This window comes from Heloderma suspectum, chromosome 3, assembly GCF_057233095.1.
Source record: "Heloderma suspectum isolate Gila_16-S chromosome 3, 16-S_ref, whole genome shotgun sequence".
In the NCBI taxonomy this organism is placed as follows: Eukaryota; Metazoa; Chordata; class Lepidosauria; order Squamata; family Helodermatidae; genus Heloderma; species Heloderma suspectum.
In genome coordinates this window covers 65,308,960-65,335,933 of record NC_139460.1, presented here as the reverse complement: position 1 = coordinate 65,335,933, position 26,974 = coordinate 65,308,960, and the positions used below count along the sequence as shown (strand labels likewise).

General features: G+C 45.6%; 1 protein-coding gene across 1 annotated transcript in view; it reads left to right on the top strand.

Moving 5' to 3' along the window:
• Window positions 1-208: 208 nt before the first annotated feature.
• The window catches only part of HTR1F (5-hydroxytryptamine receptor 1F), a 159,991-nt gene continuing 133,225 nt past the window's right edge, over window positions 209-26,974 (top strand). Inside the window, exon 1 of the mRNA XM_084841697.1 lies at window positions 209-403. The gene's annotated coding sequence lies outside the window, so the exon portion shown is untranslated. The remainder of the gene's footprint in view (window positions 404-26,974) is intronic.

The following is a 26,974-nucleotide window of genomic DNA, read 5'->3' as shown; positions in this document are numbered from 1 at the left end:
GGTGCAGGGTGAGCAGGGCATTGCATACAGGGAGGCCAGGAGGAAGTCACCTTTGTGGGCTTTCTAAGGAATCGTGAATGACTTGGGATTGGGAACTGGCAGGATTTGACCTAGCAGTGATCTGAATGTCCAGCAGGTGGCAGTGACAGAGCCGGTTTCAGCTCTCCTCTGCTCTTAAACAATAGAAGCAGCAGCCAGCGCGGCTGCAGATGCTGAGCCAGAGCCGTCTCAGCTGCTTTTGCTGCTACACTTCACTTCAGTTGCTGGTTACAGAGCTGGCCCTCCTCCTCGCAGCCTGGACTATCATCCCCCTGCCCGTAGGGATTCCCAAGCCTGGTGCAGACTGGAGATGCCGACGTGAGGAGCCTTTTCTTGGCATGGGATGAGCGGACCTAGCCTGCAGGTGAGACGTGCGTGCTACTCAGCGGGACGCTTTCCAGCCTCTCCCTGTGCATGTGTCTGCTTAGCCCTGGCCCACAGGAAAGCCACCTGCTGTCTGCCCACTCTAGTGCGACAGCACGGGGCTGCCCCAGAGCACCTACAGGCAGTGAGGGCCCACGTCGCTGGTCGTGAGCATGACATGCCTGGTGGGATGGCTCCCGGGTCACAAGGTGTAGGGTATCCAGATGCAATAGAGGACAAGGCTCCTGCACCTGTAACAGGTGCACCGAAGAGGAAATTGTCTTACGTGAAGCTCTGATCGTGCTTCTCGCACGGCGCGGCATCATAAGCTCTACCTGCAGAAACTCTCTGTTCTACATCAATATTAAGGGTCCAGTGTCTTCTACTGCATCTTGAGGAGGGAATACTCATCTGAATCAATAGTGAGAAACTTCATGCTGACTATGGGAGCACGATCGAGCTTTATGGGAAGCAGATGGAATGGCATGTGGAAACTATAGCCAGGAATTTACCACTGTCTTGCCTTTCTGACATTCATTCCTCCGGGGCCTTCTTCAGTCTACTCTGCCATAGCTGCAGTGTTGGTCTCTGTTTATTTTATAACCCAGTTATAATGCAGATGTACTTGGACACAAGTCCCACTGAGATCAAGGAGACTTACTCCTAAGCAAGTATGCTGAGAGCTTTAGTGCTAGCACGACCTCTGCCTGCTAGAGGCATTTATTCAAACATCCCTGATGACAAAGCCAATTGGTACGCACTAATTCAAGGTGTGCCATGCCTTGAAACTGTTGCTTTGGTTGCAAAAGCTTGCTGTTGTTTTCATCCCATTAACTCCCCCCCCCCCCCCCGCCATTTGGAGAGAAAAACTTTGACAGGTTCTGCTTGTGTTTGGAAACTGTCAGTTCTCTGGATCTAGGTGTTGTTGTTGTTTTAAATCTTTTGGCTCCTTCTAAAGACCTTGTGCTTGCAACTCCTCCAGCTATCTGTGTTTTGCAGCATGTACTTTGCTTTCACTGAGGTTAGGAAGCTCAGAATACCTTCTGTGCAGAGAGAGCATAGCTTCTATGTTGCACAGGGCAGCAACTGTGATAAGACCTACTCTCAGCTTGGCTTTACGTTTACATACAATGAATGGAGACTTCCTTTTGTGCTGGCTCGCTCTGTTTGAATTCCTTAATAAACTGCCATCATATTAAAAGGAAAATGAATTATGTGGAGGAAAGGCAAACTTAACCATCTGACAACCTGCCTACATGTTTTAAAAGACAATGGACTTTTAAAAGGAAAAGAAAAAGAAAAAGATTGTCCTTGAACCACTGCAGATATAATTTGCTTTTCTGTGGGTTGTTTGGTTTGCATTGTTCAGGGAGAAAGGTAGTTTAGGCAATTCTATTTTGCCCAGAGCTTTCAAGAAATTATTTGAAAATGGTTGTTTCTTTCCGATGTTTATTTTGGATAATTTTTAATGCAGTGTTTCAATACCTTTTGTTTTTTTATTTAAAAGCTGTGCATGTGTCTTTGGGTTTGGTTCAAAGTGACCTAGCGAAACCCTTTAAGACTTCCCTTCTAACACACAACTTCGGAAATATTGCCAATATCTAGCATGTGTGACTCACAGTGAACTGGATTAATAATATGTGATATCACGTACAGAAAAGACTTGTATCTGATAATGCAAATTTAATTTTCTCAACCTCCCCAAGAGGAAACAGATGGTCCTATATTTTGTAGCAGAACCTTTGGTTTAAACTTCCCTTAGGGACTATAAAATCTTTTGAAATTGGAGAAAGTCTGAAATTTGGTGCATATTCACACAAAAATGTAGAACTGACAATATTTAAATAAAAAAACAATAAGGAGTCTTGTGACACCTTAAAGACTAACAAATTTATTGTGGCATAAACTTTTGTGGACACTATCCATCTCATCAGATGTAAATGTCCAGAACCTCAAAGATACATAGGTGAATGTTGACAGTCACTTAAACATGTCTACTTTCCCATTCATCTAGAATTTCCAGCATTCGTATATGAATGCCAATGTTAATCAAATTGTGAACATCCACTGTGCATGTGCATGCATGTGCATGCATGCGCACACGTGTGTAAGAAACAAAGGCATATATCCAGAACGTAAGTATTATGGTCAAAGTAGTCATGACAACCCCATTCATGTACAAAGAAGAAGATGTGTGCGCGGGGCAGAGAAAGTCTAATTTTAATATCAAATGGGGAGCACTAGTTCGGAAGCCTGAACCACCATCATCATACCTTCTGATTAACTGTTGCTCCAGGCCTTTTTCTCTAAGCCTTCCTCATTTCTGGCATCAGAACTGGATTATATTTTAATATCCTGTCCTTCCTGCAAGGAACTCAGAGCAGCATTTTATCTTCACAACAATCCTATAAGGTAGGGTAGACCAAGGAATATAGTGACTTGCCCAAGATCACTCAGTGAGGGCCAGGCTACTTATTACACACCACCGCACTGCTAACTGGAAACTGCATCAGGAGAGGGCAACTGTGGAAAGAGATGGGATTAACCTTTTCCCTGCTCCAGAAGAACTCTTCCATTGTGAATCCCCCCCCTCCCCAGTATTTCAAACATATTTTTGCCTTTTGAACCTTGTGAGGGGGGGCCAGATTGTTAGTGATCTGTAGAATGGAAACAGCAGGTGGAGAAAGTTATGCATTCCCTCCGACTGCTACTTATTTAGTTAGTTCTCTCTGTCTCTGTCTCTGCCTCTGCTTCTGCCTCTGTCTCTCTCTCTCTCTCTCTCTCTCTCTCTCTCTCACACACACACACACACACACACACAGTGACTTTTCTAGTTTAAAAGGGGTTGTCAGGGGATAGCTGCCTACTGTTACACACGTTTGTGTGTCTGTTTAGATTAGCTCAGGTTTATGACTGAAAAGGAATTTGAACATTGACTCTGGTCACTGCTGCTTGAGACCCATGAACAGTGATCAAGCTCCCACAAAAACCAAACAATATTTATTGAACGGCTAAATCTATACATTGGACCAGAAGGTGACCAAAATGCTGTGTGACTTTTTTTTTTTTTTTTACTTAAGTGAAGGTTGCAATCCTCAACACCATTACTAGGGAGTAAGTCCTGTTTGGGGCCATCCCTGCCATGCAGCAGGGTAAAGAGATCTGCTTCAAGCAGCACCAGGAGGAGAGATTGATGAAGGCAGAACCTGGTGTCTAAGACTTCTTAAAATGTTGCCTGTAGCAGTGGAGGTGTGGAATGTTCAGGCAGCAAAATGTCTTGGCCTGCCACTGGTCACACTGAACACAGCAGAGGTTGGGGCCAATGAAGCCATGAGATATCGGGGCCAATGAAGCCATGAGATATCAGGGCCAATGAAGCCATGAGATATCAGGGCTGGGCCCAGCACTGCAGCCCCTGTTGTGCACATGATGCATGGAGTCTACAAGGTGGAACGCTTCTCTGTAGCTCTCAAACAACAAATCTTAAGAGTTTCTTGTACAAGAAACTTGCGCTCTTTTGCTGTTTGGGAGGTGGGCCTGGTAAAGTGACTAGATGTCCTACTTTACAGAGGACAATCCACCATTTGAAGGGCTCTCAGAGGTGAGTCCTCTGTTTGAAGGACTGTCCAGTCCAAGTCCGATGTAAGATAAAGGACCTTAAGATGGTAGAGCAGCGGAGGGTTTGAAGCTGCCCATCCACAGTTAGCAACTGGACAGCAAACTGAGCATAAACATCACCATAAACTGAGCATAGTCTTCCCCACTACAGTGAGGTGTATTGTATTTTGGTTTAAACTATTGTAATTAATTTTTAAATTTGCCTACCCATATAATTAGCCTATGCAAATGTATGCCATTTAGTTTCACTTTCCTCCTCATGAAAATGGGTTTGCATCCCAGACTGGAACCTCTGAGTACCCTGAGCCCTGGTATAGTGTTCCAGGTCTCCCCCCACGCCCCTGTGCCCATATGTCTCAGCCCTGGGTGTGTTGCAAGGCTAATACGTCTCAGCCCTGGGTGTGTTGCAAGGCTAATACGTCTCAGCCCTGGGTGTGTTGCAAGGCTAATACGTCTCAGCCCTGGGTGTGTTGCAAGGCTAATACGTCTCAGCCCTGGGTGTGTTGCAAGGCTAATACGTCTCAGCCCTGGGTGTGTTGCAAGGCTAATACGTCTCAGCCCTGGGTGTGTTGTAAGGCTAATACGTCTCAGCCCTGGGTGTGTTGCAAGGCTAATACGTCTCAGCCCTGGGTGTGTTGCAAGGTTAATACGTCTCAGCCCTGGGTATGTTGCAAGGCTAATATGTCTCAGCCCTGGGTGTGTTGCAAGGCTAATATGTCTCAGCCCTGGGTGTGTTGCAAGGCTAATATGTCTCAGCCCTGGGTGTGTTGCAAGGCTAATTACTGCTGTTCTGGTGAAATGTCCTAGTGCTGCTCCATCTGGTGTTGGTGCATCTAAGCCAGGCTTCCCCAGTCTGGAGCCCTCCAGATGTGCTGGACTACAACTCTCATCTTCCCCAGAGTAGTAGCTCAACACACTTGGAGCATCCCAGGTTGGGGGAGGCTGATCTAAGCAGCCCCTAAGTATTCTGTGATCTCTGTGCCTGCTTGTAACACTAGGCAAACCAGGAGTTATAGCGAAGTCAGAAAAAAACTCTCTTTTCTCTTAATGTAGGACTCTAAAGTTCTCGCTGCAATATACTTTTTACTGAATATCTTTTTCGTTTCTTTTTTTCAAAAATGGCTGGTACTATTGTCAAAATAGAGGCTTGTAAGATTATCTGTTCAAATCCTATTTGAATATTTTGGGGGAGGGCTCATTTCAAGGTGTGCAATTCAGCTGAATACTGCAGTGTATAATGGTGAAAGAATGGGGTGTCTTGGTGAAATTCAGCAGCTTGAGTCAAATTTATCACTTAACATAAGAAGGTAAAATTGAATTGCAACAAAGGAAAATGCATGCTTATACCACTGATCCTTTTGAAAACAGAATATAGCTAATGAGTCAGCATGTTAAAAGCACGAAAGCTTGACAGAGGCTCCCAGTTAAATTTCTCGTAGTTAAAAATCCATGCAGAACATAACACAGGAGCTAAATTATTACTAATTCTGCTATGCAGCTTAGGACCAAACTATATATGACATTATAAACATTAAAAAAAAAAAACATGCTTAAACTGGCCACTTTTAATTTTGAAGAAGAAATAGCCACAGGGCCCTAATCCAGAACATGCTCCTCAGGGCCAGTCCTCTCATGAGGCAGGGTGAATCCCCTGCTCAGGTGGTGGGCAGGCAGACCCCACCGTACCAGCCCTGCTCCCCTGCTGTGGCAAATGCCACAATGAAGAATGGCAAACAAGCAAAGCTCCTTGGAGGAGCACACACACACGCCCCACGCCAGCCCTCAGCTCTCTCCCAATGTGAGAGATCAGGTGGGCAGGCACTCTGGTAGGGCTACCCACCCCAATATCTCTCGGTTTGGGAGAGGCAGTACAGGCAGTCGCCAGGGCCACATTTCACAATGCCTCACTTTGAGGAAGACCCCCTCAAATCATGGCATTCAGGCCTGGGCACCTCTTCGGAGAGGCTAATCACCCAATCCTTCTTTCTGGGAGGGGGTGGAGGGCGACGACAGCATGCATCCTCCCACCTCAGGTAGTAGGACATCTTGCGCCACCACTGATGCTCCCAATCCTGATCAGGACCCCAATCCAGAATGTGCTCCAAATTCTTATGAGGGTTCACCACATCCCTGCTGAAAGTGAAAACCACCTCCCAGCCCACTGCTCTCCCCCATCCCACACACCAAAGGTGCTGTTAACTGCAGTCAGTACCTTCAGGGAAAAATAGCAGCCATTACAGAGGGGACGGTTTTCAGCAGGAAACTGTTGTGGGGTCCCATCCAGATTGGAAGCATGTTCTGGATTAGGTTCCCCAGAGCTGCTATTCTTCAGAATAAACATGGTCCATTTAAGAATGCTTTTTTGAAAGCACAAATAATGTAATGCGTAGTTTGGCTCATATTTTGAAGCGAGATCCAAAATATTAGGTTGCATCCTGTAGTCCAGACATGGGGAACCTACAACTCAAGGACCAAAGCTGGCCTTCCTGGGGTCCCAATCCAGCCCTCCAAGGCTCCTCAGATGGCCACACACCCTTTCCCCACCACAAATCATTTTGTCATTTCCTGGGGTTTGTGCTGTGTTTTCCCATTGCAAAAGGTTGAAACGCTTCTCCTAAGGCTTTATTATTGGCAGTAAGAGAGTTGCTGGTATTTTTTTCTCGTAATACTATGCTGGTATTTTCGTATGTTGGCCCCACCCCTTTTGTTTTTGGTCCTTCCCCCTTTGCCTTCAGCTCCACCCACCACTGGAATGTGCTCCCCACCACCAAGAGCTGCTCTGAAATTAATTTAGCCCTCAGGCTGAAAGAGGTTTCTTTAATCCATACAGTCCTGGATTAAAGCTGTGATCCTATGGATGCTTACCTTGGAGTTAGCTCCCCTTCATTCAGCAGTTCTTACCTCTTAGTAAGCATGCATGGGATCGTGCTGATAAGGAATTGAGATTCAGAGGCTGAAACAGATACAGGGAAAGGAAAGGTACATAAAACCAGTGAAATGAAACAATTTCATTTATTTATGTATTTATTACAGTTCTATACTGCCTAATAGCCAAAGCCCTTACCAAGGAAGTGCCACAGAAATACAAAATATCAGTATTCATTCACATAGGGTGCAATCCAACGTTAAGCGTTTCTAAGCCCATTTTATTTCAATGGCAGAGTATTAAGCATATGTTTATCTCCACCATGAAAATAATTGGAACTGTACAGTTGCTCATTTTGGCTGGATTGTGCCCATAGCTTGTTCGTCCAAAGTAGCATGCTCTCATACAGTATCCTCTCAAGCTATCACCTTGAGCCATCGTCTTAGTTGAAGATTCAATTTCCGTGAATGATCAAAGGTCATGTAAAAGAATGGCTGCATTCATATGTTATTCCAGCTCCGTGGCTAATACCAAAATTCTGCAAGGAGCTGATAAGAGACTTTTGTGCCTCATTATCTACAAGAATATGAGCAATGATAGTTCTAGAGTCAGAACACCTGAAAAGTGGGAATTGTCCCCTTGAATATATTTTTTTATCTGATAAGAGTGAATCTCTCTTATTTTTAGAGCCTTCTTGAAATTATACACACACACACAATTAATTCTATCATTTTGGAACTGAATCACAAGAATACATTGATATTGTTCAAATGAGAAAAGAGTATATTATATTCATCTCCTCCATTAAAAAAAAACAATGATGGGAGAGGGGGAGTACTAGACATTCTTTTATTTTAAACATTAGGAAAATGTTAATATTTCAGAATCAATCACTGTATACTTAGGGGGGGTTATGAACAACAGTGCTGCTTGTGAGACCAATTAGAGACCCCTCATCAGTAAGGCGAGACATAACAGAGGTGTACAAAATTATGCATGGTGTGGAGAATGTGGATAGGGAGACATTTTTCTCCCTCTCATTAAAACCCAAGGTCATCCCATGAAGCTGATTGGTGGCAGATTCAGGACAGATAAAAGGAAGTACTTCTTCACACAGTACCTAGTTAAACTATGGAAGTCGCTACCTCAAGATATAGTGATGGTCACCAATCTGGATGGCTTTAAAACGGGGTTAGATACATTCCTGGAGGAGAAGGCTAACAATGGCTACTAGTCCTGATGGCTATGTGCTACCTCCAGTATCAAAGGCAGTGTGCCTATGTACACCAGTTGCTGGGGAACATGGGCAGGAGAGTGCTGTTGCACTCACGTCCTGCTTGTGGGTTTCCTGTAAACAGGTGGTTGGCCACCATGTAAACAGAATGCTGGTCTACTGTAGATAGACCCTTGGTCTGATCCTGTTCTTATGTTCATAATTAAAAGTGAGCATGTAGGCTTGAGATATCACTACAGGGAAACTCTTTGGACAATGAAACACATATTGAAATTTTAAGACTAAGGCTGCAATCCTAAGCACATTGCTTAGGATTCCCACTGAACCCAGTGGGATGTACTTCCAAGTAAACATGCATAGCGTTGTGTCTGTGGAGAAGGTGAAAAAGACCTCAGTCCACAAGCCTCTTGAATGGGAATAACCCTAAAGTGGTTTCCACTGAGGACTGGAATCCATAGGCTTGAATTTGAAACCCAATGGAAACGTTGTCTCCTTAAAAATGCATATTTTTAATAGAATTCTACAATATTTTTGCTTTCCAGCAGATATTTAAATAAAATCTAGAATAGGTTATGAGGTGCCACTGTAGATAATGGGTGATGACAGTCATTACACATTCGTTTGTCAACAATGACGACTCTCCAATTTCATTGTGTACGATATGAAATGGGAATTGCATTCAATAATAGAGATTTGAATCTTTATGTTTAAAGATTGCTAAGGCACTGGAGTCCCCTTAACAACACAATTAGAGCAAGGAAAAAACAAAATTTGCGTATAATAAATAAAATTTGCTAACTAGGAAAACAATATCTGTAAAAGTGTTCACCATGTACAAGTGAATACTGACCATCTGCAACCTCCAATTTCATCTACCAATTTATGATTCACACAATCCTGCATAGGCAACCCAGCCCAAATCTTTAAAAATGCACAAATGGTTGTTGGAAAATGGATGGGACCATACTTAGCCACACCTATATCAAATTGTGATGACATAATGATGATAATCATGAAAGAAGCTTAGGCCTGTTGCTGAGGAAGGACTCATGTTCTGACATGGCAAGTTGTGGGTGTTTCTCTTAATATAGCCAGAATTAGCATCCCTGCTAATAAAAAAGTGCCAGTGCTGTGTCCCTGAGAGCCCTGGTTCCACTAAACTACTGTTGATAAGTGACATGCAAACACGAAATTTCGTGTTTGCATGTCACTTATCAACAGTAGTTTAGTGGAACCAGGGCTCTCAGGGACATAGCACCGGCACTTTTTTATTAGCAGGGATGCTGATGTGAACTGCCACTCCGGCAGAATTTCCTTTTCCCTCTGAGCTGAGCTGCAATCCTCAAAGTAGCTGGAGGGGGAGGGGTGAATTTTCCCAGCAACAATTTTTTTGTTGTCAGCTATTCCTGTTGTAATGCAACGTATTTGGGGGTGGCTTGGTCTTGAATGGGCAATTAAGACCCAATAGTTTTATAAAAGACCTGCTCCTCATAGAGACAAAAACTGCTAAGATTGGTTTGTTGATATGGATTAAAAAAGCTGCCTATTATTTTTGCCTCTCCCCAGGGACATGGCTATGGGGACTGTCATAATCATAGAATCATAGAACAGTAGGGCTGGAAGGGGCCTATAAGACCATTGAGTCCAACCCTCTGTTCAATGCAGGAATCAAAGTCAAAGCATCCCTGACAGATGGCTGTCCAGCTTCATCTTGAATGTCTCCAGTGTGGGAGAGCCCACTACCTCTGTAGGTAATTCGTTCCATTGTCATATTGCACTGACAGTCAGGTAGGGATGTATGAATCCCTTACCTGGCTCCGCAGAGGGGCATCCGTGATGGGGGAGAGGCGCTCCATCCTTCCCGCCGGAATACTCGATGGGAGGGCGCTCCATCCCTTCCCATGGAATCCTGCCCAGCTGGCTCCGCTCCACGGCAAAGCTGTGGAGCCATCGGCCAGCTCCGGCCGCCCGCAGCCAGACATCCGGCCACTGGGCAACCCTACAGGGATGCAAATGGCGGCTGTCGTAGCCATCGCCATTTGCATCCCTGTATTGAGCCATGATAGGCTATGTAAATATTTACGTAGCCTATCACGGCAGGGGGGAAAAAACCCAGCATACGCAAATGGTGGTAGCCACCGCCATTTGCGTATGCTGGGGTTTCCCCGCCCCCCTGCCATGATAGGCTATGTAAATACTTACGTAGCCTATCATGGCCTCTGCAGGGACGCAAATGGCGTCCCTGCGTTAGCCGTGATAGGCTACGTATTTACGTAGCCTGTCATGGCTATGAAGAGGAGGAAGCGAATGGCGGCTGCAGGACGGCTGCCATTCTCAAAGCAGCGCGGACGGGAGCAGGTAAGTGCTCCGTTTCATGCGCCTTTCATGGGGTGGGGGCAGCGGGGACTTCATCCCACGTGCCTTTTGTGGGTTGGGGGGATGGGGGCTTCATTCCACAATGGATTTCGGGGGGGTGAATGCACTGGCATTCGGCCTCACTGAGATCTGTCGCGGAATTCTCTGACATCCCTACAGTCAGGAAGTTTTTCCTGATGTTCAGCCAGAATCTCACTTCCTGTAACTTGAGCCCATTATTCCATGTCCTGCACTCTAGGATGATCAAGAAGAGATCCTGTCCTTCCCCTCTGTGACAACTTTTCAAGTACTTGAAGAGCGCTATCATATGTCCCTTCAGTCTTCTCTTCTCAACATGGGCTAAACATGCCCATTTATTTCAGTCTCTCCTCATAGGGATTTGCTTCCAATCCCCTAATCATCTCAGCCTTCTCACTTGTAGTATTGTTGAGCCAAGTATCCCCCATCTTGGAACTGTACATTTGGTTTCTTTTTCCTAGGTGCACAACTTGGCATTTATCCCTATTAAATTTCATTCTGTTGTTTTCTGCCCAGTGCTCCATCCTATTGAGATCACTGAATTTTGTTTCTGTCTTCCAAGGTATTAGCAATCCCGCCCAATTCTGTGTCATCTGCAGATCTGATAAGCATTCCCTGCACCTCCTCCTCCAAGTCATTAATAAAAATGTTGAAGAGCACTGGGTCCAGGACTGAGCCCCGCGGTACCCCGCTCGTTACCTCTCCCCAATTTGAAAAGATAAGCACTCTTTGAATCCGATTCTGTAGCCAACTGTGGATCCACCCGATAGTTGTTTCATCTATCTAGCCCACTTTGAGGTAGTTTGCTCATCAGGATATCATGGGGCACTCTGTTGAAAGCTTTGCTGAAGTCGAGGTATATTATGTTGACAGCGTCCCCCTCAGTCCACAAGGGAAGTTACTTGATCAAAAAATGAGATCAGATTCATCTGTTAGGATTTGTTCTTGACAAATCTGTGTTGGCTTCGAGTTATCACTGCATTGTTTTCTAGGTGCTTACAGACTGATTGCTTTATAATCTGCTCCAGAATTCTCCCAGAGCCTGATGTCAGACTGACTGGACTCTAGTTCCCAGGTTCCTCCTTTTTGCCCTTTTTGAAGATAGGGACAACATTAGCCCTCCTCCAATCATCTGGCACTTCACCCGTCCTCCATGATTTCTCAAAGACAATAGACAGTGGTTCTGAGAGTTCTTCTGCCAGTTCCTTTATTACTCTAGGATGCAGTTCATCTGGCCCTGGAGATTTGAACTCATTCAAAGTAATTAGGTTTCCTTGACCATATGACTATCGATCTCAAGCTGCAATCCTGGTCCTTCAGCCTGTACTTTGCCATTGCCAGGGGGGTCATAGACCCTCTTTTGAGAGAAGACTGAGCCAAAGTAGGAACTGAGCACTTCTGCCTTTTCTTTGTCATCTGTTATCATTTTGCCATCCTTATTTAATAGCTGAACCACCATTTCTTTCCTCTGTCTTCTACTATGCATGTAGCTGAAGAAAGCCTTTTTGTTGCTTTTAGCATCCCTCGCTAACCTCAACTCGTTCTCAGTTTTAGCCTTCCTGACACCATCCCTGCAAGACTGTGCTACCTGCCTGTACTCTTCCTTTGTTGCTTGGCTTTCCTTCCACTTCCAATATGTGTTCTTTTTTGTTTTCAGGTCATCTCTAAGCTTTTTATGAAGCCACATTGGCTTCTTCTATTGTCTTCCACCATTTTAACTTGTTGGAATTGTTTGTAATTGTGCCTTGAGAATTTCCTTTTGAAAAACTCCCACCCATCTTGGACTCCTTTTCTCATTAGAGTTGCTTGCCATGGGACCTTACTTATCATTGTTCTGAGTTTATTAAAATTGGCTTTCCTAAAATCCAGGGTACGCGTTTGGCTACGCTCGGCTTTTGCTTCCTTTAGAACAAAGAACTCAAGTATAACATGGCCACTTTCCCCCAGAGTTCCTGTAACTGCTACTTTATGCACTAAGTCATCTCTGTTGGTTAGGATCAAGTAAAGGATAGCCGTTCCTCTGGGTCCTTCCTCCACTTTCTGTAGGAGGAAGTTATCAGCAACACAAGTCAGGAATTTCCTGGAGAGGCCATGTTTTGCAGAATTTTTCTCCCAACAAATATTGGGGAAATTGAAGTTCCCCATTACTACTACATCTTGCTTCCTTGAAACATTGGCAATTTGCTTTTCAAAAGTTTCATCCTTGTCTTCTTCTTGATTGGGTGGCTGGTAGTAGACTCTGACCACCAGGTTCCTTTTATTCTTTGCTCCATTTATATCAACCCAGATGCTCTCGATGGGGCTACCAAGCTCATCCTCCTGTATTTCTGTGCAAGTATATGTATTTTTAACATATAGTGCAACTCTACCTCCTTTTCTGTTCCTTCTGTTCCTTTTGGACAAGTTATATCAGTCAATTGCTGTATTCCAGTCATGGGAGTCATCCCACCAACTCTCAGTTATACCTATCAAGTCGTAATTTCCCTCCTGTATTGAGAGTTCAAATTCATTCTGTTTGTTTCCCATCCTCTGGGAATTCGTATATAGACATTGAAGACCATGTGCTTTATAGCCTGGCTTTAAAGTTTCACATGTTTCTGAAGACTATTATTGGGCGCTATTAGCGCTGTTCTCTCCATTGTGGTGCATTAGCCTTCATCTATTGTTACTCTGAACGTTACATCTCCCTCCCCCATAGGATTCAGTTTAAAGCCCTCCCAATGAAGTTCTTCATGCTGTGGCCGAACACATTCTTCCTGGCCCTTGTGAGGTGCAACCCATCCCTTGCCAACAGTCCATCTTCCAGGAAGTAGGGATGTGCAAACTCACCCCCATCCAGGTGCTCCGGATTCCTGCCCAGCCCCTGCCCCTGCTCGCCGGTCCCTGGACTGCGCTCGAGCCCCTCCCACTGTCAGTGAGCAGCCTGCAGTCACCCCAGTGGCCTCATGGACCTCCACAGTTGCCATTTCTAAAAAAAAAAAAAATGGTGATTGCAAAAATGAGCATGTTTTTGTATTCGTAAAAATGTGCATTTTGCAAATGTGCATATTCTCATTGTGAAATGTGCATTTTTGTGAAAGCACACATTAGTGCGTGTACGAAAATGTGCATTTTCGTAAACTATGCATTTTCGCATAAGCAAATATGCACATTTGCAAAAATGCACACATTTGCATGAGCGCAAATTCGCGTATTTTTGCAATCGCCATTTTATTTCTCCTCAAATGGCAACCGCGAAGCTCAACAAGGCTGCCGGGGTGAGTGCAGGCCATTCGCCAAGCACAGACATGGGGCAAGCAGGGGCAGGGGCTCGACGAGCAGGGCTCGGGGTTGCAGGCAGGAGCAGGTCCATCGGACTCCCGGACTAAATCTGGCAACTGTGCCATCCCTACCAGGAAGTATAGCCCATGGTGCCAGAATCCAAATCTCTCACGTCGGCACCACCTTCGTAGTCAGTCATTCACCTGGACTATTTATCTTTCCCTTTCTATCCCTCTTCTAACTACTGGAAGGATGGATGAGAAAACTATCTGGGCCCCAAAGTTCTTGAGTTTCCTTCCCAGACCTTCAAAGTCTGACATGATTTCTTCGTAGCTCTGCTTGGAGGTATCATTTGTTCCTAAATGGATGAGAAGAAAGGGATACCTGCAGGGATGTACGAAAATCACTTACGTGTTCGTGGATTATGCTGATGGGGGGGGAGGTGCTCCGTCCCTCCCCCCGGAACCCTGGACAGGGGGGAGGCACTCCATCCCTCCCCCCGGAATCCTGGATGGGGGGGAGGCGCTCCATCCCTCCCCCCCCAGAATCCTCCTTGGCCAGCTGTGCTCCGCGGTGGCTCTGTGGAGCAACCAGCCAGGCCCAGCCAGGCCAGAGCCGTCCGCAGCCGGATTTCCAGCAGTGGAGGGCTCGGGGGGGGGGAAACCCGCATACGCAAATGGCGGCAGCTACGGTTGCCGCCATTTGCATTCCTTATTTTTGACATCTTAATTTAAATTATTGTTAAATTATTTTTGATGTCTTAATTTAAATTAAATTAAATTTTTGACGTCTTAATTTTTTTTTTAAAAAAAAGCCATACACAAATGGTGGCCGCCGCCTGGAAGATCCGCCCCAGGTAAGTCTCATCCCCGGGGGATCCCCGGGGGGGCAGGCCGTTCCGCCACAGATTTTGGGGGGCCGAATGCCCTGGCATCCGGCCTCCCTGAGATCTGTGGCAGAATTCTCTGCCATCCCTAGATACCTGTCAGTGGGCTTTATGCATTTAGGCAACCCTTCAGTAGGGAAGTTAGAGAAATCCGCGGCGGATTCAAATGAGGCCAGATTCTTTGGAATTCGGCCTCAGGAATCCACGGTGGATCGGCCCCACTTACCTCTGTTCCAGGAGGATTCCGCGCAGAACAGCTCCAGCTGCTTGCTCCTGGACCCGTCCTGTTCTCCTCCGCGCCGATCGCCATTTTTTTAAAAAAAATGGCGATCAGCAGGATGTGTCATTAGACTTATACGCAAACTAGAGCTGTGAATCTTGCATATAAGTCTATGCGTTCATAGACTTATACACAAGATTCACGGCTCTATTTTGCGTATAAGTTTATGGGCACATCCTGCTGATTGCCATTTTTTTAAAAAAAAAATGGTGATTGGCACAGAGGAGAACGGGACGGGTCCAGCAGGCAAGTGGCCCTCAAGCCGGGTGGCTCTGCAGAATCCTCGCAGAGCGGAGCCGCTCCAGAGGATTCTGGGGGGGGAACGGATCGCCTCCCCCGTGGGCGGATTCCCCACTGGAACAGACGGTGGGGAATCCGTATACTCCTACCCTTCAGTCACGTCTCTAATCCATCCTCCTGGGAGACAGCATACTTGGCAAGTCCATGGGGCTTCGCATCATCCTTGGGTTTCAATCCCACACAGCAAGGAGTCTCCCACAACTACTACTCTTCTCTTCTTGTTGTTGTAGGCCTTGGTTTCATTGCCTCTGCTTGACTGGCCTTCAGCCTCTTGCTCACTCTCATGTGGGGTCCCCTGTATTTCTTCCTCTGCAGGCTGCCCTCCAGTCTCTTCCTCGAGTACCTGAAAACGGTTTCATAGTTCCACTGCTTCCACTGGTGCAGAGTGGCTTCTAGTTCTTCTACTCCTAACTGTCACCCTTTTCCAAGGAGTATCCTCTACTTCATTTTTCCTCGCCTCAGCATTTTCCTCTTCTGCCTCAGCTTGCTGTTCCTCTTCTAGCTTCAGTACTTCGCTTTGCTGCTATAGTTCCACTGTTCTGTCTAAGAACTCTTTGTCTTCTCATATTCCCTGGAGGAAGGGATGGCAGAGAATTCCACCACGGATTCCAGTGAGGCCGGATTCTAAAGAATCCGGATCCCCCGGAATCCGTGGCAGAACGGCCTCCTGCCCCCCGCCCGCGGAATCCTCCTGGGACGGTACTTACCTGGAGCGGATTCGGCGGCGGCGGTGGCAGATTTGGCGGCGGCTCCGGCGGCTGGTCTCCTGGCCAGCCGCGGCAGGGCTGCTGCGGCTGCCATTGCCGTTCTTGCACCGTGATAGGGTACGTAGGAATTTACGTAGCCTATCACGGCTAACGTAAAAAAAAAAAACACCACGCAGTGTACGCAAATGGCAGCGGCTACATAAATATTTACGTAGGCCAGAACGGTGAAAAATAAAGGAACGCAAATAGTGTCCACTACGCTATTTGCGTTCCCTTTTTTTCTTGCTGTTTTATCTTACGTAAATATTGATGTAAGATAAGTTGGCGGAAAATAGGCCACGCAAATGGCAGCCGCCATAGCCGCCGCCGTTTGCGTACGCTGTGTGTTGTGTTTTGTTTTTACGTTAGCCGTGATAGGCTACGTAAATTCTTACGTAGCCTATCACAGCTGTCTAGCTGGATGCAAATGGCGGCCACTACGGCGGCCGCCATTTGCGTTTGCACCAGGCCGTCCACAGCCAGAAAGCCGGCTGTGGACGGCCCTAGCCAGCTGCTCTGCGGCCTGGCTGTGGAGCGGAGCCGACGGTCGAGGATTCTGGAGGGAGGACTGTATCACCTCCCCCCCCCCGTCGAGGATTCCGCGAGGAGGGTCGGAGCAAAGGTAAGTGAGTTTCGTACATCCCTACCTGGAAGGTCAACACTCGCTGCTCCAGTCGTCTTACTTTTTCCTCCAACAGTGTTATCAACTTGCACTTGTAGCACATGTAGGCCATGTTGATCTCAAGCAAGAAAACAAACATTGCACAGACCTTGCAGGTCACCACCACCACTGGAGAGTCCTTTCCTTCCATACTCTCTAGTCCCTTTATGTTTCTAGCTTTGATTGTACTGGATAGCCTGGGGTTTGTCCTCTATTCACTGGAGGTTAACAATAGAGTCCCAGTGGTGTGTGTTACAAGAAAAATAATTTTTAAAAAATTGTTAGGGGTCTCCCCCTTTGACCTCCCCTGCTGAACTCCTGTATGCTCTTCCTGTTCGCTCACTCTGATCGCTCCCGCTCCCTCTCTCTCTCTCTCTCTCTCTCTCTCTCTCTCCGGGAGCTTGCTTGCTTGCTTGTATAGCCCCCAGACCAGCTGGAACAGCTTCCTTTGCTCTGTTCTGCTCAGCTAGGAGATAGGAAACAGCTGTCTCCTAGCTAAGCTGATGAGCACCTGCATTTCAAAATTTACCAGTACACCACCTCTCATCAATGTTCGATTCTTTGTCCTAACATTATGGAGTTATTAGCCCTATGCAAGCATTCAGTCTGGTCACATGAAGGCTAAAAGTGGGATGGGAGCATGAACACACATGCAAGCCCTGCCCTAACATCCCCACCTGATTGATCCAAAACTGTTCCATGTTGAGGGGGGAGATCTGAGAGGGCTTCTGCTTGCATTCACTTGGTCAGGGTTCCCAGTCATGTGGAGCCTTCTACTTGTGTTCAAGCAAGTGCAAGTAGAACCCCCTCCAGGCCTCCCTGCACTCAGTGAGTGAGAGGGCGAAAGTGCTGGGGATAGGAATTGCATGTGTACACAGGTTTCCTCTCCACTTTTAGCCCTCACTTGAGGCAGCTGAACACCTGCATAGGGCTATTGTTGAAGCGTCAATATTATGTATATAGAGTCTTCTAAGCCCTCTATATGCTGATGATATTATCAGTATGCACTGGTGGTTAGAGTTCTTTGCAAAGGTTTAGGGAGATCTGATAGATTCTGAATCTGATGGATTCTGATTTAGGTGATTGGGCAGGTGAGAGTCTCAGGTGGGTGGATAAGGATCTCAGATGGGCGGGACGGAGAGGGTTTGCAGCAGGTAGGTGGGCTGGTGGGCAGATGAGGGTCTGCAGTGGTGGTGGTGGTGGCTGGCAGACAGGGGGGTCAGCAGCATTATCCCAATGGCCTAATGGAGTCTCGTGCAGCCCTGATAACTTCTAAGGACTAATGTTACCATCCATTTTCTTACCCAGAAGGTGAGAACACAGCACAACATAGCAGCAGCACTGCCAAACCCCTGCATATCACCTGCAAGAGCCTCACTGAATGTCTGCAGACTCTTCCTGCCCCCTTCTATTGCAACAAGACTGTGTTCATGTGGACACCATGACTCCAACGTCAACTCAACTTGTTTTTTCCTTCCCTCTTCCGCCCCCCACCCCTGCTTTTTTGTAATATCTTGACTAATGAAGAGATCTGGAGATCTCAAAAACCTGCACACATTTTTGGTCTCCTTTTGGTTGGCCTAATAAAGCTCATTACACGAATATGGATTTTGGCATTTTTCTTATGGTCAACATGGCTCCCTTTGCTCTTCTGGGAAGTACTTTCCCTCCCAGTTCTTGCTTACTGCCATCTCTGGGGAAAACAGCTGTAGGGAGACAGCGTAGCTCTTTGTTGCCACAGTCAGAGAAGACAAAGGATTAGTAAGCAGATGAGTCAGAGGGAGATCAACAAATCACTGAATTTCCAGTTGCCTTTGCTATTTGGGGATGCAGTAATCATAGCTGTCATCTGTTGGCCTAGGACAACGGGCTTTCTTCTGCAGAACCTGCTAGATTTGTTTGTTTTTTCATAGACAGAGTCAAGCATTTCTGCAGGGCGCAGCTATTGTTATTATTATTAATATTCCAATGTCTTGGACAAAGAAGCTGACAGAAATAGAATTCTCAGTCTAGGATCAGCAGGGAAAGGGGCAGTTCTAGGAATATTGCATGTAGGTTCTAGGAACATATCTAACACAAAGTGTTCCTGGGAACAGGTGGAGAACTGTATTGTTTATTGACTGCAGACAGGAAAACAAAAAGGCAGAGGGCCCAAAAGCAAACTGGCTGAAAGACATGAACAGAATAGTTAATGGAATGAAATACAACAAATTGAGGGGAAAGTGGGGGAGATGGATGGTCACTGGGAGATAAGGACTGAGATTGTTGGAGAGTCGGGATGGCTAAAAGGAGTAAGATAACAGGCAAGAACCTGGAGGTATAGAACTGAAGAAACTAAGGAGAAAGTGAGGCTTGATCAACATCACATATAGGGAGAGGAGGCATTTAGGGTTCTGGGATGGAAGTCAATGGAAGAGAACTTTGGTGGTGTCACAGCTGTGACCAGGTTGCCAAAGATCACAGGATTTCGCAGTGTAAATCCTGGGAGGCTTTCTGCACTTTTAAGAGTTGCATAGAAGAGAGTAGTAGTAGCTTGCCTGAGATGTTCTGGGGTCGCTTGTTTTGTTATCACCCTAGATTCTCTTCCTTTTAAAGAAGTTCATTTATGAAGATTACACAATTAGGCATTAACAAATCATGGTTGTGGTGGCTTTCAAATAATGGTGTCTTCTATATTTCTAATTATGGAAACTATCACCTTACATCATGTAGGGTTTTACAACAAAACTCTGTGTGTGGTACGGTGTACAGAAAAAAAGAGGAAAGGGCTACTGGACCTTTTAATAGTTGTGTAGAAGAGTGAATTTCAGCAGGTATAGTTTGTCCATCTGGCCCCACTATTGGGGAGTGGGGGTGGCAGGGTCAGCCCAAGCCATTTTACTGCCTGAGGCAAAGGACAAGATAGTACTCCCTCCCATTCCATATACAAAAGCTGACTGGACTAGTAGGTGAATCTTTCTTCAACACTGGCAATGGGACAGCATCCTCCAGCAGGCTAGCTTAGGGGGCACAGGGCAGGCTGCATGGCTCACAGCTTTGTATGTCAACTCCTTGCTGCCACTTCCCAGCATCTGCTGCCTGAAGCAACACTCTGCCTAATGATAGGGCTGGCCCTAGGGTGTGAATGGGGATGGGCTGCCCTGTTTCTGCAAACTTCCATTTTTTAAATTCTGGCACAGCCTTCCCCAACCTGGTTGTTCCACATGTTTTGGACTTCAAATCCCAGCAGCATGGCCAATAGACAGGAATGCTGGGAGTTGTAGTCCAAAACATCTGGAGGGCACCAGGTTGGGGAAGGCTGTCATAGGAAGTGAGCAAAGAAGGAAGAGAGGGGGAAGCAGCAAAGACTCAAAGTGCTGGTGTTAACATTCAAAGCCCTTAACGGCTTGGGGCCAGGTTACCTGAAGGATCGCCTCCTCCCATATGTGCCTGCCCGGACCTTAAGATCATCATCAGCGGCCCTTCTCCGTGAGCCCCTGCCAAAGGAAGTGAGGCGGGTGGCTACTAGGAGGAGGGCTTTTTCTGTTGTGGCACCCCGGCTCTGGAATGAGCTCCCTAGTGAGGTTCGCCTGGCGCCTACATTGTACTCCTTTCGGCGCCAGGTGAAGACCTTTTTATTTTCCCAGGCATTTTAGCTTTCTAAATTTTTATCTTTGCTGTTTTAAATCTGTATTTTAAACTCCTGTACTGCTGCTAGGTTTTATTGTGGTTGTATTGTTATATTGTGGTTTTAATGTTCTATATATTTTAAATTGTTTTATTGTGTGTTGTGTGGTTTTAGTTTTTGTGAACCGCCCAGAGAGCTTCGGCTATTGGGCGGTATAGAAATGAAATAAATAAATAAGACAACAGGCTCTGCTCACATATGGCTGTCATGAGATCCAACTCAGGCTCTTTGCACACATGTTTTTTTGTTGTAGACTAAGTTGATATGAGGAAATCTGTGGTTTTCAGGCTGATGGGGAATCTCTGTATACACAGCATCATCAGACACTTTTCTGTGAAGTGTGCATTGTTGTTGTTGTTCAGTCCTGTCCGACTCTTCGTGACCCCATGGACCATAGCACGCCAGGCCTTCCTGTCCTCCGTTCTCTCCCTGAGTGTGCTCAAGTTCATATTCATTGCATCCGTGATGCTATCTAGCCATCTCATCCTCTGCCGTCCCCTTCTCCTTTTGCCTTCAATCTTTCCCAGCATCAAGGTCTTTTCCAGGGAGTTTTCTCTTCGCATTAGATGGCCAAAATATTTGAGCTTCAGCTTCAGTCTGTATCTGTCCTTCCAATGAGCACTCAGGGTTGATTTCCTTTAGGATGGACTGATTTGACCTCCTTGCAGTCCAGGGGACTCGTAAGAGTCTTCTCCAGCACCACAGTTCGAAGGCATCCATTCTTCGGCGCTCAGCCTTCCTTATAGTCCAGCTCTCACAGCCATACGTTGCCACTGGGAAAACCATAGCTTTGATTATATGAACCTTTGACGCCAAGGTGATGTCTCTGCTTCTTACTGTGCTGTCTAGGTTTGCCATTGCTTTCCTCCCAAGGAGCAAACATCTTTTAATTTCATGGCTACAGTCACTGTCCGCAGTGATCTTGGAGCCCAAGAAAGTAAAATCTGTCACTGCTTCCATTTCTTCCCCTTCTATATGCCAGGAAGTGATGGGGCCAGATGCCATGATCTTCGTTTTTTTAATGTTGAATTTCAAACCAGCTTTTGCACTCTCCTCTTTCACCCTCAACAAGAGGCTCTTTAGATCCTCTTCACTTTCTGCCATTAGGGTGGTATCGTCTGCGTATCTGAGGTTGTTGATAGTTCTCCCGGCAATCTTAATTCCAACCTGTGAGTCATCCAACCCGGTGTTTCTCATGATATACTCTGCATATAAGTTAAATAAGCAGCATGACAATATACAGCCTTGTTGTACTCCTTTCCCAATTTTGAACCAATCGGTTGTTCCATCTCCGGTTCTGGCTGTTGCTTCTTGACCCTCGTACAGGTTTCTCAGGAGACAGGTGAGGTGGTCTGGTACTCCCATCTCTTTAAGAATTTGCCACAGTTTGTTGTGATCCACACAATCAAAGGCTTTAGCGTAGTCAATGAAGCAGAAGTAGACATTTTTCTGGAATTCTCTTGCTTTCTCCATGATCCTGCAAATGTTGGCAATTTGATCTCTAGTTCCTCTGCCTCTTCAAAACCCAGCTTGTACTTCTGGTAGTTCTCGGTTCACATACTGCTGAAGCCTAGCTTGTAGGATTTTGAGCATAACCTTGCTGGCATGTGAAATGAGCGCAACTGTACAGTAGTTTGAACACTCTTTGGCATCGCCTTTCTTTGGAATTGGAATGTAAACTGACCTTTTCCAGTCTTGTGGCCACTGTTGAGTGTTCCAAATTTGTTGGCATATTGAGCGCAGCACTTTAACAGCATCATCTTTTAGGATTTTAAATAGCTGGAATACTGTCATCTCCGCTAGCTTTGTTGTTACTAATGCTTCCTAAGGCCCACTTGACTTCACTCTCTAGGATGTCTGGCTCAAGTTCAGTGACCGCACTATCATGGCTATCAGGGACATTCAGATCTTTCCTGTATAGTTCTTCTGTGTATTCTTTCCACCTCTTCTTAATCTCATCTGCTTCTGTTAGGTCCCTGCCTTCTTTCTCCTTTATCATGCCCATCTTTGCACAAAACGTTCCCTTGAGATCTCCAATTTTCTTGAAAAGATCTCTAGTCTTTCCCATTCTATTGTTTTCCTCGATTTCTTTGTATTGTTCATTTAAGAAGGCCTTCTTGTCTCTCCTTGCTATTCTCTGGAAATCTGCATTCAGTTGGATATATCTTCCCCTTTCTCCCTTGCTTTTCGCTTCCCTTCTTTCCTCAGCTACTTGTAAAGCCTCATCAGACAGCCACTTGGCTTTCTTGCATTTCTTTTTCTTTGGGATGGATTGAGTTGCTGCCTCCTGAACAATGTTACGGACCTCCGTCCATAGTTCCTCAGGCACTCTGTCTATCAGGTCTAATCTCTTAAATCTATTCATCACCTCCACTGTGTATTTGTAAGGTATATGATTTAGGTCATACCTGAATGCTTTAGTGGTTTTCCCTATGTTCTTCAATTTAAGCCAAAATTTTGCAACAAGAAGCTCATGATCTGAGCCACAGTCAGCGCCAGGTCTTGTTTTTACTGACTGTATGGCGCTTCTCCATCTTTGGCTGTAAAGGACATAATCATCTGATTTCAATATTGACCATCTGGTGATGTCCATGTGTAGAGTCGCCTCTTGTGCTGTTGGAAAAGAGTGTTTGCTATGATCAGCGTGTTCTCTTGGCAAAACTCTATTAGCCTTTGTCCTGTTTCATTTTGTACACCAAGGCCATGCTTGCCCATTATCCCGGTGATTTCTTGACTTCCTACTTTAGCATTCCAATCCCCTATGATGAAAGAGGACATCTTTTTTTGGTGTTCTAGAAGGTGTTGTAGGTCTTCATAGAATCGATCAACCTCCGCTTCTTCAGCCTCAGTGGTTGCGGCATAGACTTGAATTACTGTGATGTTGAATGGTTTGCCTTGGATTTGTACTGAGATCATTCTATCGTTTTTGAGATTGTACCCCAGTACTGCTTTTCCCACCCTTTTATTGACTATGAGTGCTACTCCATTTCTTCTAAGGGATTCTTGCCCACAGTAGTAGATATGATGGTCACCTGAATTAAATTTGCCCATGCTTGTCCATTTTAGTTCACTGATTCCCAAGATGTCAATGTTCAATCTTGCCATCTCATGTTTGACCACCTCCAGCTTACCTTGATTCATTGATCTTACATTCCAGGTTTCTAAACATTATTGTTCTTTACAGCATTGGATTTTCTTTTCACCACCAGACACATCCACAGCTGAGTGCCCTTTCAGTTTTGGCCCAGCCGCTTCACTCTTTCTGGCACTACTTGGAAATTCCTTCTGCTCTTCCCCAGTAGTATATTGGACACCTTCCGACCTGAGGGGCTCATCTTCCGGCATCATATCTTTTAGCCTTGTGATACGTTCCATGGGGTTTTCTTGGCAGGAATACCGGAGTGGGTTGCCATTTCCTTCTCTAGTGGACCACATTTTATTAGAACTCTCCACCATGACCTGTCCGTCTTGGGTGGCCCTGCATGGCATAGCTTATGGCTTCACTGAGTTACGCAAGCCCCTTCACCACAACAAGGCAGTGATCCATGAAGGAGGAAGTGTGTGTTACATGAATTCAAAGCAGCACTGAGCTATGGCAAAACATATTGCAAACAAGGACTCAGTTTGGGGGTACATTTTAGATAAAACAGGTGCTGTTTCCCAAAATCAGTTGTATATTGGCCAGCATTTCTTAGGCACTTGTCAAAATCCTGCATAAATTCTCTCCATTTTTGTGTACCTTCCTATACTTAATTAGACTTGATGGGAAATGCCAGCATCTACTCCGACCTAACAACTTCATTTATTTGAAAACAGTGGCCAGGATCCAAAGAACTGTGTATGGTGCTCCACATTTGCGCCAGCGCTTTTGTGACCCTTTTCAGGCTCATGTTACCACCTAAAAAGCTGCTCCTGAATATCAGTGGGCCCTCCAGAGTGGTGTTTGATGTGGCACCAAGAAGGGAAAATCAGCAATCCCTTTGTGTGCCTAAAGAAGCACCTTAGGTCCACAGTATACATGTGGTCCTTTGAATCCTCCTGGCTACTGCATACAACCTCCAAACCTAGTAATTGTTTTGTTAGCAACTGAAAAATGTTGTTGCCCTGGCATCACGACCTTTGGTTTCTTGGTCTATCCAAATCTGCATCTATATTTAGCTTTTGTTTAGGGGGTGATTATTTCTGACTCAGTCTGTACTGTTTGATTTTTTGTTTCTGCTATTCTGTAATTATAAAATTCAAATGATTAATTTAAAAAAAGAGAAAGAGAAGGAAGAAGGGTACCAGACACAATCAGCATGCTATGCCATAACAGAGAGAAAGAGATGAAAAGGGACCTTCTGAAAGGGTGAACCCAGGACCCCATCTATATGGCAGCGCTTTGACCCCCCACCCCGTCGCAACTGCGCAGCAATGCGGCTTCGAATCACCATGCCCTGCGATACACTCGCAATGTACTGTGCACGTCCATAACAGACTCACCGTGCCCTTTTTTTTTTGCTACTATACTGAAATGCGCAACTGTGCAGTCCCATGAGTGTGGGGGTGCAACACTTCAGTGGCTGTTTTATATTTCAGCAGCTCTGCTGTGTCTTTCTGACTCTGTTTTAGGTAAAAAATGGGTGTTTTGTGCTCCTTCATTTCCACACCATCAATTTGTTAGTTCCCCAGCCTGAGACTCTCGCGGTGGTTCGCACTGAAGCATGAGCATATCACGGCAAAGAGCAGGGATGCAAATGGTGGCCACTATGCCATTTGTGTCCCTGCTCTTTGTCGTGATAGCCTACGTAAATACTTACGTAGCCTATCACAGCTGCAAGAACGCAAATGGCGGCCACAGCAGCTCAGCCGCAGCCGGCAGGGAGACCAGCCGCCGCTGCCGGAGCCGCCGCCACTGCCGCCGCTGCCGCCGCATTTGCATCCGCCCCAGTTCTGTCGCGGGGGGATTTCGCGGGGAGGCGGGGGGTGGGAGGCCATTCTGCCATGGATTCCGGCCATAAAATGCCTCACTGTAATCCATGGCGGAATCCTCTGACATCCCTACTGCTTGGTTAGAATCATTTTAGACTCCTAACTCTCTTGTGGCATTTTATCTAACTTGTATGAGCTTGGAATAAAGTATTGCTCCACTTCAGTAGTAACAGAGTTGTGATTTATTGTTATTTATTTGTTTGTTTGTTTGTTTATTTTTATGTTACTCAGCTCCCGGGGAGATTAAAACCCATTTCAATAGATAGATCAAGAGTACTTGAATTATATAACCATCACCCTGCATTTGGAGATTTTCTGACCAAATCCAACCAGATGAAATTGTGCAATCACCAAAAAGAGATAAACAAATGTTTTAAATTATAAGTTTCATTGTTTATTACAATAAACAAATAATGCCCTGCTTTTTAAATACTTAAAAAAAAGACCCCCCCTTTTACGAATGTCACACACACAAGAATACTGAATCCTGAGAAAAATGATTTTATCTGCCTCGGTTCATTTCCAGTTAACACCATTAACTTCCTGTAGAAAAAGTACTGATAATTTCTTGCCGTTTATGGTTCATTAGTTGATGGTTCAGTTCAGGGACACTTTGGCCAAAAGAGGTCTCTGCAGGTTTATGTATCTGCTGTGTGAATCGGTTACCAATAAAGAGCACGACTAGAGCTCAGCTTCCTTTATTAAAGCTATTTCCAGAAATAAACCAAGACATTTTACACGGTGAGTTCTTATTGGAAACTCATTGATCATTTTAATGTAGCAGCCAGTCACAGTTAGTTTGGAGAGTTTCTACTGTATTGCACAGATAATCATGACAAATAATTATTTTTCTATATCACTGTATCTTAAGAAAGGAAATGATACAGGAAAACCAGCAGGGGTTGTTAATGTTTTAGTTGTTCTGACCTGGAACACTGCACCCTGTTTTAGTTAGAATACAGAACAATAATCATATTTGAGGAGAAAGGCACAAATAATTGTTATAAAGCTGAAAATTTGCATATATGTCAGATAACGTGGTTTTAACATCATATAAAATCCCACAAAATTTCAATATAGCTTTGTTCAATGTAGTTGTCTCTTTGTATTGGTACTGTTTGTTCATTTATTTTATTTTTAATAACCTGCCTTTATCAGTAAAAAAATTGAAGTTGTTTATAAATAAAATCTAAGGCAACAATAAATAACAGATGGAGGAAGCAATCCTATGACCACTAGATGGCAGCTAGACGGCCATAGGATATCTGGTTTTCCAGGAACCGACCCTCCCCCCACTTCTGCGCTGCCTTGCAGGCAGCACGGAAAAGCCCCGTGCTCTACGCTCGCAAGAGGAGCACAGAGCGGCCCGAAAGGGGCATTCCGGAGGGCATTCTGGGGCGGGGCGGGGAGGGCAGAAATGCCTGTACGACACATCCAATGTGTCATACAGCAGCCTTCTCTCCCGCTCTGCCCTCCCGCGGCTAGACAGCCGCAATTGGCTGTCTAGCCAAAAATGCACGGCGGAAGGAGCGTGGTGGGAACGATCCCCTCCGTGCTTCTCCTGCCCTGCATTGGATAGGCAGTCTCCTCTAAGTTCAGAGGCCTATTTGAATAGCAGTGCGCCCTTAAATGCTTCCTTCTATCCTTGACTGAAAATGGCTGATTTTGCATCATGCGTTGTAGGGGCA